The 10964-nt window shown below is 34.2% G+C and overlaps 1 long non-coding RNA gene across 1 annotated transcript; it reads right to left on the bottom strand.

Moving 5' to 3' along the window:
* Positions 1-28: 28 nt before the first annotated feature.
* Positions 29-1542, bottom strand: LOC124305678 (uncharacterized). The gene is made up of 3 exons (XR_006908412.1): positions 1526-1542; positions 1202-1364; positions 29-318 (listed from the first exon to the last, which is right to left on the bottom strand). It is a non-coding gene; the product is annotated as an uncharacterized LOC124305678 (long non-coding RNA).
* Positions 1543-10964: the final 9422 nt, after the last annotated feature.

Here is a 10964-nt window from a genome sequence, read left to right as displayed (position 1 = left end):
GTGTTGACAACGACTTACGACATTCGATGTCACGGTCTTCGATTGTATGCACGCTCAGTCCGGGCGTTAACTTCCGGTCTTTGAAATTATATGCAAGTAAAATGTTCGTCTATTCTTCTTCTCTCCTTTACCTCCTCTCCCTTGGATTCCCCCATTTAACCGCTATTTGTAGTAGATCCATTCGGTTACGTAGTGACTCTTTTTAGACAGTTGATGATAGAATTAACGTAGAATGGTTTGTTGAACATAGTTGGAGCATCGTATTTCGCGATGTGAAGTTAGCGCCAAGCTGGCCTAACAATAAGCCGAATGGGCGAACTGAAACATTTGATATTTCATTATTTTCTCTATATTTTAGGCACACAATCGCGAAAAAGAACAAACAACGTTTTAATTATAATACTTCAGACTCTTATTCGAATGTGATAATTCTGGAATATGTAAGCGGGGCATTCCGACTGAACTCGACCTACGCTTGAACTCGGTTGTTCAGATACAATTCTGAACTTTTTTCGGAATTCTGTTGGCCCACAAGAATACTTTACATTTTTTTCAGTTTTTTAAATCAAAGGGTTTAGAGTTATGGTTGTTCTTTGAAATTCAGTTTTTTTTTTTTTAATGACATCTTTGAAGAAGACGTAGCGCAAAGACGAGAGGTCTGACAGTAAAATTTCATTAAAATGAAGTACTCAGTTCGGTTCGAAGTTTGACAAATAAATGCTGTAAAAATCTAGAACCTTCCAACGGATGATTTTTTTTTCTCCTAAAATAAAAGAATTAATTTTTCAAGAACGTCTTGATTGATTTAACCCGATTTTTTTTCATGTCATGCATTCATTACGACCATTTCAAGTCAAAAATCAAAATACGAAGTACTCTTTTGGGCTAATAGAATTCCGAAAAAAATTGTGGATTGAATCTGAATAGATGAGGTAGGTCGAGTTCAGCTGGAATGCTTGAAATATCTTTCACAATTAAGATGTTCTGTTCAAACTGTACTGAAAATATTTTTAACAAAATATTTTGCAAACATTTTAAATGAAATGCCGAGCTGGATGGGTTCTCAATTTATCACTATCAATATTTCATTGTCTTATCAAACGCATACATTTTCAATTTCTGAGAAACGACTAGATGGATTCGGAATTTTTTTAATTTGCATATTTCACGTGTAACACCTTGATGACTTTTATATACTTACATGACACTACTTTAATGTCATTAAATTGTGAATATTTCATGTGTTAAATGACATTAAATAAAATATATTATAGTCTTGGTGATCGGTCAATTAAGAAAACGTATTTTTAGTTAACGTTTCGACCCGGATATGGGCCCTCCTCAGAACGATTTCTTTTTTTAAACTGTCAAAAATAACAAAAAGATTTTTGTAAAATAAATAATAGTACTAGAAGTAATCAGACTTAAATATTGTAGATGTAATACTCTTAAGAGCTATTATATATTGTTGATAGTAAGAACCTTATGATTAATTGAAATAAGGATGTTTTTGAGTGTTATTTACCTTTTGAATTAAGTAAGTGGACTGAGATGTAGCCGAATTCACAATTACAATTGGTGGAAACAGTGTTCTTTTGAGTGACGGTAGACAATGTCAATCTTCAAGTTATTTTATATGTGGGAGTTAATAGTTGGTAGTCATTAATTAAAAAGATTAAAGAACTATGTTTCTTCACAGTCAGTATGTCATTGTGTTAAAAGGTTATTAAAGAAGGTCTTTTTAGCAATGAAATTAATTCACAGGTGTCAATGAAGTGGAGGTAGGTTCTTTATAATTAAGTTCTTCATGTCTAACGAAATATTGTTGGTTGAACCAATTGAGTCAACAGGTGAATAACGGCTGATGGGAGAAAACAATGTAATCCAGAGTGAAGGTGAACCTATTATAAACAATTATACAGAAAAACAATAAATATTTTGTAAGAAAAGTTATGTAGAAAGGACTGTAAATGGGGACAAAAAAAAAAAAATTTTTTTTCTATGTAGTTAAGGTTAAACAATATTTGTTGTGTGGGCGGAGATTAGAGGTTTGTAAATATTACTTAAATGTTCAACATCTCGTCTAAGATTAACAGAATTGGTATGACCTACAATGTTGCACATTTCTAATAACAGTCTTCTATAATAATTGTGTTCTTCACAAAGGATGTTTGTGTTGTCGTAATTAAAAGTGTGTTGTTTATCGATACTCGATCGATTTAAAATCATCAGATCACTGATCAAAAAATCCGGGAGACCATGAATTTTAAAAAAAATAACCCTGAAATTATGATTTTAAAAGCTGACAAAGGTAATACGTCGGTTGCTATGTATAGAGACACGTATAATAAAAAAATGAGACAGCAGCTTTCTGACACCAGTACTTATAGAATTACTAGATATGATTTGTGTAACTCCCTACAAACTAGGGTGAATAAGCTCACTTTTAATTGGTTTACCTCTAAACTTATAACCAAAAATCTACATAGAAGCATTTCTACGTACAATAGTGTCCCTCCACGCGCATATGGGCTTCCAAAAATTCACAAAGAGGATGTCCCTTTAAGAATAATAGTCTCATTTGTCAATAGCCCGACCTATACCTTAGCCAAAACTATCAATTCATGGCTCACCACCAATATCACACCTCCCATCTCGAGAGTTAAGGATAGCTTTTTCTTAGTTGATAAAATTAAAACATTGATTATCCCGGACAATTACACGTTAATATCTTTAGATGTAATTTCACTCTTTACCAACGTTCCTACAGATCTCGCATTGCGTGCAATAAACAACCGGTGGGCTTCTTTGGAAAATAAGATCCCAATTCCCCTTAGTGAACTTGAAAAAGCCTTAAAAATATGTTTTGACTCCGCAATTTTTAAATTTAATAACGGTACTTATGCACAACAGTTTGGTTTGCCTATGGGATCTCCTCTCTCCCTAATCCTGTCAGACCTCGTCATGGAAGACTTGGAAACGTCTTGCATTAACGATCTTGGTTTTGATTTACCGTTCTATTTTCGATACGTGGATGATATTAATTCTTACTGCCGTTCCAGATGAAAAAATACATCACACTCTTAATATTTTTAACGGGTACCATCCTAGATTACAATTTACTATCGAAACAGAAGAAAATAACGCCATCAGTTTCTTAGACGTATTGTTGATACACAACAATAATAATATCAAGACAGATTGGTTTCACAAAAAAACCTTGGTCACAAAGATACCTGAATTTTAACTCTCACCATCCTTTGTCCTTCAAAATAGGCACCATCTTTAACCTAGTTGACAGAGCTATCAAACTAGCTAGTACAGAGTTCCAGGAAAAAAACCTGTCGCTCATATACAATGTACTAAGATGGAATGATTACCCTCACGGCCTATTACACCAACAAATTGATAAGAGACGTACCTACATCAACAACATACCTGACAATAATATTGACTCTGCTCCCGCTGAAGATAACAATAGACCCGCTACTACATATATCCCCATCCCATATGTATCCGGCCTCTTTGAGTCACTTAACCGCTTATTCGCCAAATATAATGTCAAGCTTGTTGGAAAAAATTCAAAAGATTTACAACTAGTTTTTGATACAGGCAAAGACAAGATCCCCATAGGCAAACGATCTAATGTCGTGTATAAAATACCATGCAATGACTGCAATCAAGTCTACATAGGTCAAACTGGTCGACATCTCAACATTAGAATTAGGGAACACCAACGCAACATACATTAGATTGAAAAACGTCACACAGCTCTAACGAAACATAGTATCGATAAACAACACACTTTTAATTACGACAACACAAACATCCTTTGTGAAGAACACAATTATTATAGAAGACTGTTATTAGAAATGTGCAACATTGTAGGTCATACCAATTCTGTTAATCTTAGACAAGATGTTGAACATTTAAGTAATATTTACAAACCTCTAATCTCCGCCCACACAACAAATATTGTTTAACCTTAACTACATACAAAAAAAATTATTTTTTTTTGTCCCCATTTACAGTCCTTTCTACATAACTTTTCTTACGAAATATTTATTGTTTTTCTGTATAATTGTTTACAATAGGTTCACCTTCACTCTGGATTACATTGTTTTCATTTTTTTTTTTTTTGTCCCCATTTACAGTCCTTTCTACATAACTTTTCTTACAAAATATTTATTGTTTTTCTGTATAATTGTTTATAATAGGTTCACCTTCACTCTGGATTACATTGTTTTCTCCCATCAGTCGTTATTCACCTGCTGACTCAACTGGTTCAACCAACAATATTTCGTTAGACATGAAGAACTTAATTATAAAGAACCTACCTCCACTTCATTGACACCTGTGAATTAATTTCATTGCTAAAAAGACCTTCTTTAATAACCTTTTAACACAATGACATACTGACTGTGAAGAAACATAGTTCTTTAATCTTTTTAATTAATGACTACCAACTATTAACTCCCACATATAAAATAACTTGAAGATTGACATTGTCTACCGTCACTCAAAAGAACACTGTCTCCACCAATTGTAATTGTGAATTCGACTACATCTCAGTCCACTTACTTAATTCAAAAGGTAAATAACACTCAAAAACATCCTTATTTCAATTAATCATAAGGTTCTTACTATCAACAATATATAATAGCTCTTAAGAGTATTACATCTACAATATTTAAGTCTGATTACTTCTAGTACTATTATTTATTTTACAAAAATCTTTTTGTTATTTTTGACAGTTTAAAAAAAGAAATCGTTCTGAGGAGGGCCCATATCCGGGTCGAAACGTTAACTAAAAATACGTTTTCTTAATTGACCGATCACCAAGACTATAATATATTTTATTTAATGTCATTTAACACATGAAATATTCACAATTTAATGACATTAAAGTAGTGTCATGTAAGTATATAAAAGTCATCAAGGTGTTACACGTGAAATATGCAAATTAAAAAAATTCCGAATCCATCTAGTCGTTTCTCAGAAATTGAAAATGTATGCGTTTGATAAGACAATGAAATATTGATAGTGATAAATTGAGAACCCATCCAGCTCGGCATTTCATTTAAAATGTTTGCAAAATATTTTGTTGAAAATATTTTTAGTACAGTTTGAACTGTACTAAAACTGTCGTTACGTTTCTTATAAATACAAGGAAACAACGGTTGCTTCCGAAATGCTGAAAAGGAAGTTAAATTGACTAACATGAACTATAGAACTCGGTATCCTTGTAATTGGAATTCGGTTTTGGATTTTGGTGTAAAAGTAGGATCATTCGGCACAAATCATACTCAATTAGGAAGTACCCAGAATTTAGTACAAAAAAGCAATACCTCAGTCTACTTTCAAAATAATACAAATTTATTCTCTAAACGTGTATTAATGAAGTAGTACTTAATGTTTATCAATCTGTATTTATCTATGCTAAAAGTATAAGATTTTGTTTGAATTTTTACCAAAAAGTGTATAATTTAGATACCTAACAAATTCTGTTACAATAACTCATACGTATACAAACATATATATGACATAAAAATGATGATTCACTCGCATACTTCAGTAAATATATATAATGTTTGTTTGGTAGAGCCTAGCCTCCTTTTCTTCGATAGCGTCCGGCGTCGTAAAATCACGCGTTTCAAAGAATCGACGATTTTTTTCAACCGCGATATCAATTTCCGTAATGATATTGTAATACTTGTCGTCAATTTTCGATACACGGTATTAATGCATACACGCTTGGTATGCGCAATCTTACCTGTAATTAGTGCTGATTGCCGTTATGATATTATTACAACAAACTGCCATTGTTTATAAAATTTATCAAAGACGGTTTGTTGTACTTGGCCATTCGGTATAGCCATATAATTTATGTGTATTGCACATATCCACCCTCTTGTGCGGGATAAACTTATCGATTGGTGTTTCGGTTTCAGAAATTCGGGGGCGTCCCCTTATATATTCTCATCTCCCCTCGTCGTCTTTCCCTACCGTAGCAACAGCACTTATCGTGAGCTCTCGCTGCACCAGGGTGAATTGTATTCCGGTTACAAAAATAACTTCCGAAGCTTTCTTAGCCCGTACATTATATGCTATATACATATGTGCTTCGGGAACTCCGCGGATGGTCCGTATCATCTATTTTCGCTTCAGAAAAACCAAACCAGTTTCATATATTAATGCGTATACACTACAAGTAATTTATACATTATTGGCACTCATCTCATCTCCAAAATTTAGTTGATAGATGTACACACACCGTATATATATATATATATGAACAATATAATGATTATTCCTCTCGTTCGAATGTTTCGCTTGAATTAAAAATAGTGCAGCTAAAAATCGGCACGGCCGCTGATCGCACGCTTGCGATTCATTTCGGCTGTATTATCATCTCCCAAACTCACCGGTCATTTAGCGGTTTTTCACTTAAAAAAAAAAAAAATAAACTATTCAAAAGAAATTCAACATTCAATTTCAGAAACATACGTCAATCTGCTCGAAGATTCTCTGGTTGATAGATTCTCGTTTCTGAAGCAGTTCTTCAAAATACTAGAAAAAAGCGTTATAACTATATCATAAAAAATAACTACGTTCTTTCGCCATCCTCGACACACACACACACACACACACACACACGCACACACACACACACGGGCAGATCCATTATTTTTCGACGAAAGTGTGCGCACTTGGGTCAGTGATTTTGATGCTGATTTTTTTTTTCTGAAGTAGGGTAGGAAAGGAGAAGAGCCTGAAAATTTCAGTCCGATACGATCAAATTTGGCCGCTGGAGAATTTTTTTAAATTAAAAAAAAGTCGATTTTTTAGTCATATTGAAAAATTTGTATCTTAGTTTCTAATCAACTTAGAGACTCGTTCGAAACGGCATTCTTCTCTGTTTACTTTCTATTTTGAAGAAAAAAATATATTTTCAGTTCAAACTGAAATTTGGGTGGGCGGAGAACTTCCAACTGAGTCACTGTTTTAGCGAAATTTTACCTAGTTTTTGAAAGGCTCTCAAATCTATAGTTTTCAATGTAGAGGGTTGACTAACTGTTGATATTTTTCATTGAGGTCTATTCTGTCTATATCTGCCCTACATTTCATTAATGATGACCAGATAAACGGGGGAAAAATAACAAATGACATATTATTATTGTCGAAAGACTGAATTCATCGCAAAGTAAGCTTCACTGATACAAGTTCGATGGTAAATTCTACGCATTGCCGAACCTTCTATTAATTATTAGACAACTATTGTGATAGGTTGGCTGAGAGAAAAAAAGTAGTCATGTGACTTCTGACCGCGCACATTAATATTGCTTAACCCTTTGAGGGGCAGTGGGAAGTATACTTCCCACCTATGTTATTTTCGTTCTTTCTTTTTTTACCTCTTCGATGTTTCGTGGCTGTAACCTGTACTAAGGCATTTTCAGACTCTTAGGTTCCTAAATAATATAACCATTATGAAAAATTAGGCCAACTGAATTATTTTTTTTTTTTTTTACTCTTATAAACAATTTAAAAAAATCAATTTCTTCCGAAAAAAATCGGCTATTGCTAAACGAATAGAGCTAGAGCTGTGAAAATTTTGATGAATCTTTTCTATGTTTCCTATCATATATATCTTGTGTAAATTTTTTGACACGCCGGTTTTTTCAAAAAAATAATTATGGAATTTGAATAACCCCAAAACCCAATAACCCAATAATCAAAATTGAAATACCCATGTTTTACGGTGTGCTGATTACGCAAGTAATATAATTTTACATGAGGCAAATGGCGAATACGAACCTGCAATAAAAATTGAACACTTGAATACTTGCAACTAGAGCTATTGTCGCACAGTACTTTGTCTGTTCTTTGCGTTTTTTCGATTTGAGTGGAAAAATGAGAAAGCAAAAACAAATAAGTAACTAGTTTCTACCCACGTCCACGTCGTTAGTTTTGTGTCACGCCGAGAGGGAGAATAAGCGCCATATTTCATTTTTTATCTAGGATTTTGAAAATTATAATCGCCATCTTGCATCCACGATCTTAAACGTTGCAAATTTATCCTCAGATTCGTAATCAGCGACCCCAAAAAACTCTTGTATCACTTTGACTTTGATGATTGGTTTTTTTTTAAATGTGCCCCTCAAAGGCTTAACACGCGTCGCGTCGTATTGGGTAGATAAAGGTAATATTAACTCGTTGCGAAGCGATTTTTCTCGTACAGTATCGCTTAGAACGTTCTACCTTTTTCCGTATGGAAGAAAATGCATTTCTTACTTCAAAATACGGTTATTGATTTTTAAAAGATCTCTTTAGCTTCTCCGAACCCTGCGAGACCCAGGGTTTGGGCCTGTCCCATACCGTAAACCGAGTTTCAATTGTTTCCTTAGCCCTCCAACTTGTCACGAACCTGGGACCCTGGCCTATTCCAGACTGTAAAGCAGGGAGTACGAGTTTTTCGTTCCGGGACCCCGAATTTCTAATTTCACCTTGCATTAATTTACATTCGGAATTATCTTCATACCCATAAATATGCCATCCAGTTGCCATACCCGTAGTATACGCATTTCAGGGCTTTCAGTGTGCAACTAATAACAATATGTTGCCACTGTTTTCACACTCGCTACTATTTACCTCTATTTACATGTCTCTGATAACAAGAAAATGAAAATTTTGCTCTTCGCGTGAACGCGTCGCCCAAAATGTCTGGATGCCACTGTAGGACGAGGTTGATTTTAGTAATGTTATCACAACGAAACATTGGGAAAAAATAATTGTTTTCTTAGTTTTACAATCATTTCGAAGAAACTAAGATTTCGAAATATGAGTGTGTTTTGTTTTGTTACGATTTACTAAATTTCAAACAGTCCGAAAATGGCGAAATAACGGTTTTACCTCAGCATGAATCCTTACGATAACGTGAATAACTTCAATATGATTGTGTGGATGACTGGTTTCATTTTAAATCGCCCATCAGGGTCAACACAATAATTTCAAGACTTGTAAAAAAAGAAAAAAGAAAACCTGATTCGTCGGTAAATTTGAAGAGACGCATATTCTGTCATTCTGCTACAAAAAAAAAATTCGCAAGGGTGAAACAGAACACTAGACGATGTTGAAATACGAAAGATTTACGTCCGAAAAAAAGGAAATAGTAACGAACCGTACTTTCACTGCAAGAACAAATCAACGTTAGGGTATTCATATAGCTATAACAAGCTGGAACAGCCGCATTCGAAAATCGGTGAATCTCCCGCGGAATAGTTAAGGGCTAATCAAAGGCTAATTAAATGCTTTATTCGGAAATTAAATGCTCCACGTTTTTTTTTAAACCTGTGCTGGTGCCACCTCAGAAACCACGAGATCGACAAGAAATTTTGAAAAACTGTTCCTGCCAGAATTAAAGGCTCGTTAAAGGCTCCAGGAATCCATGTTTAAAAATTATTTTGTTGACCAATCTAGGTGAGAACACCCCCCGAACTCGAAAAATTTCTTTGACGGAACAAGTTACAGGGTTCCTAAAGGCGTCAAAATTACTCTAAGATTAAAGGCTCTTGATACACTGTCCTTGCGTATTAAATGGTCCACCCCAGCACCAGATCTACGATGTTGTCAATAGGGAGCAAGACCTAAGACTGCCGCCCTCTACCACTAACTTAATCTAATTGTCAACTCAGTTTTATTTCTTAAGAACTGGAAATACATTCAGGTATTTCAGAAAAGCAATGACAAAGAGAAGTTAAAGAATGAAACAAATGATTTATTGCGCAAATAAATCACATAATGTTATTGTTACAAAGGGTGAAATTACCCGTCTTACCCACCTTTCTAATCATCTAGTAGTCATCATAGATAAAAGAAGTTTGTAAACGTCGTATGGCTTAAAGTGAATAAGATTTCTGCGTCAACCAGCATTCTTGCATAAACAGTCTTGTTTCAGGCTTTAAACGAATAACACCGCATTTAGCAATAAACATAGTTTTCACAACTATTTCATTTTTCGCTACTCATTTGCCACACAAGCTCAAGTACCCACATTTTATTTCATAATTCCAACGAGAGTTACAATATATTCGAGAAAACAAAAAGGTTGATGACTTGTCGTAGAACTGATATAAAATATTGGAACTTGATTAATTATTTTAAAATCTCATGTGGTATTTATTTTTATTATATAGTATATGCAACAAGATATCGTAGATAAAATATTCTGAGAAATATTCTTTATGCAGCTTGGATGCTACGGTAAATGCTCAGGTGGCAAAGGTTCGAGTGAGAAAAACAAATGAAAAATGGCAAGAATATTTGTTGAAGAATGATTTGTAATATTCCGATTGAATAAAATCGAAGTACTCGCTGAAAGTCGATTTCTGTAATTCTTTATTATTGAATTATATCTTTGAGTGATTATCCTCCTGTAACCAGCATGTAAAGAAACTAATTTTTGGAAATTTATTTCTGAAACGCTACGAATGTAATATTATGAATTTGATGCATATGTTTTTAGGTACATCTTGAAGAGTGTCTGTAAAACTTTTCGTAAAAAAATATTGATATTTTCATAGAGTGATTTTGACGCCTCTAGGAACGCTGTAACTTATTCCGTCAAAGATTTACAGTGATGTTTCGAGTTCGGGGAGTGTTGTCGCCTAGGGGTGGCTTTCAAAAAATCTTTTAAACATGAATTCCTGGAGCTTTTAATGAGCCTTTAATTCTGGCGTGAATAGTTTTTCGAAATTTCTCTTCGATCCCATAGTTTTCGGCGTAACGGTTCTAGGATTATCTCGAGGTGGCACCGCCACAGGTTTTTTTTAAAAACGTGGAGCAATTAATTCGAAGATAGGGCACCTAATGAGCCATTAATTAGTCCTTAATTATTCCACAGGAGGTTTATCGATTCTCGAATGTGGCGGTTCCAGCTTGATATACATAGCTTACTCATGTTTATT

The sequence above is a fragment of the Neodiprion virginianus genome, chromosome 5 (genome assembly GCF_021901495.1).
Source record: "Neodiprion virginianus isolate iyNeoVirg1 chromosome 5, iyNeoVirg1.1, whole genome shotgun sequence".
In the NCBI taxonomy this organism is placed as follows: Eukaryota; Metazoa; Arthropoda; class Insecta; order Hymenoptera; family Diprionidae; genus Neodiprion; species Neodiprion virginianus.
This window is presented reverse-complemented; position numbering and strand designations above follow the sequence as displayed.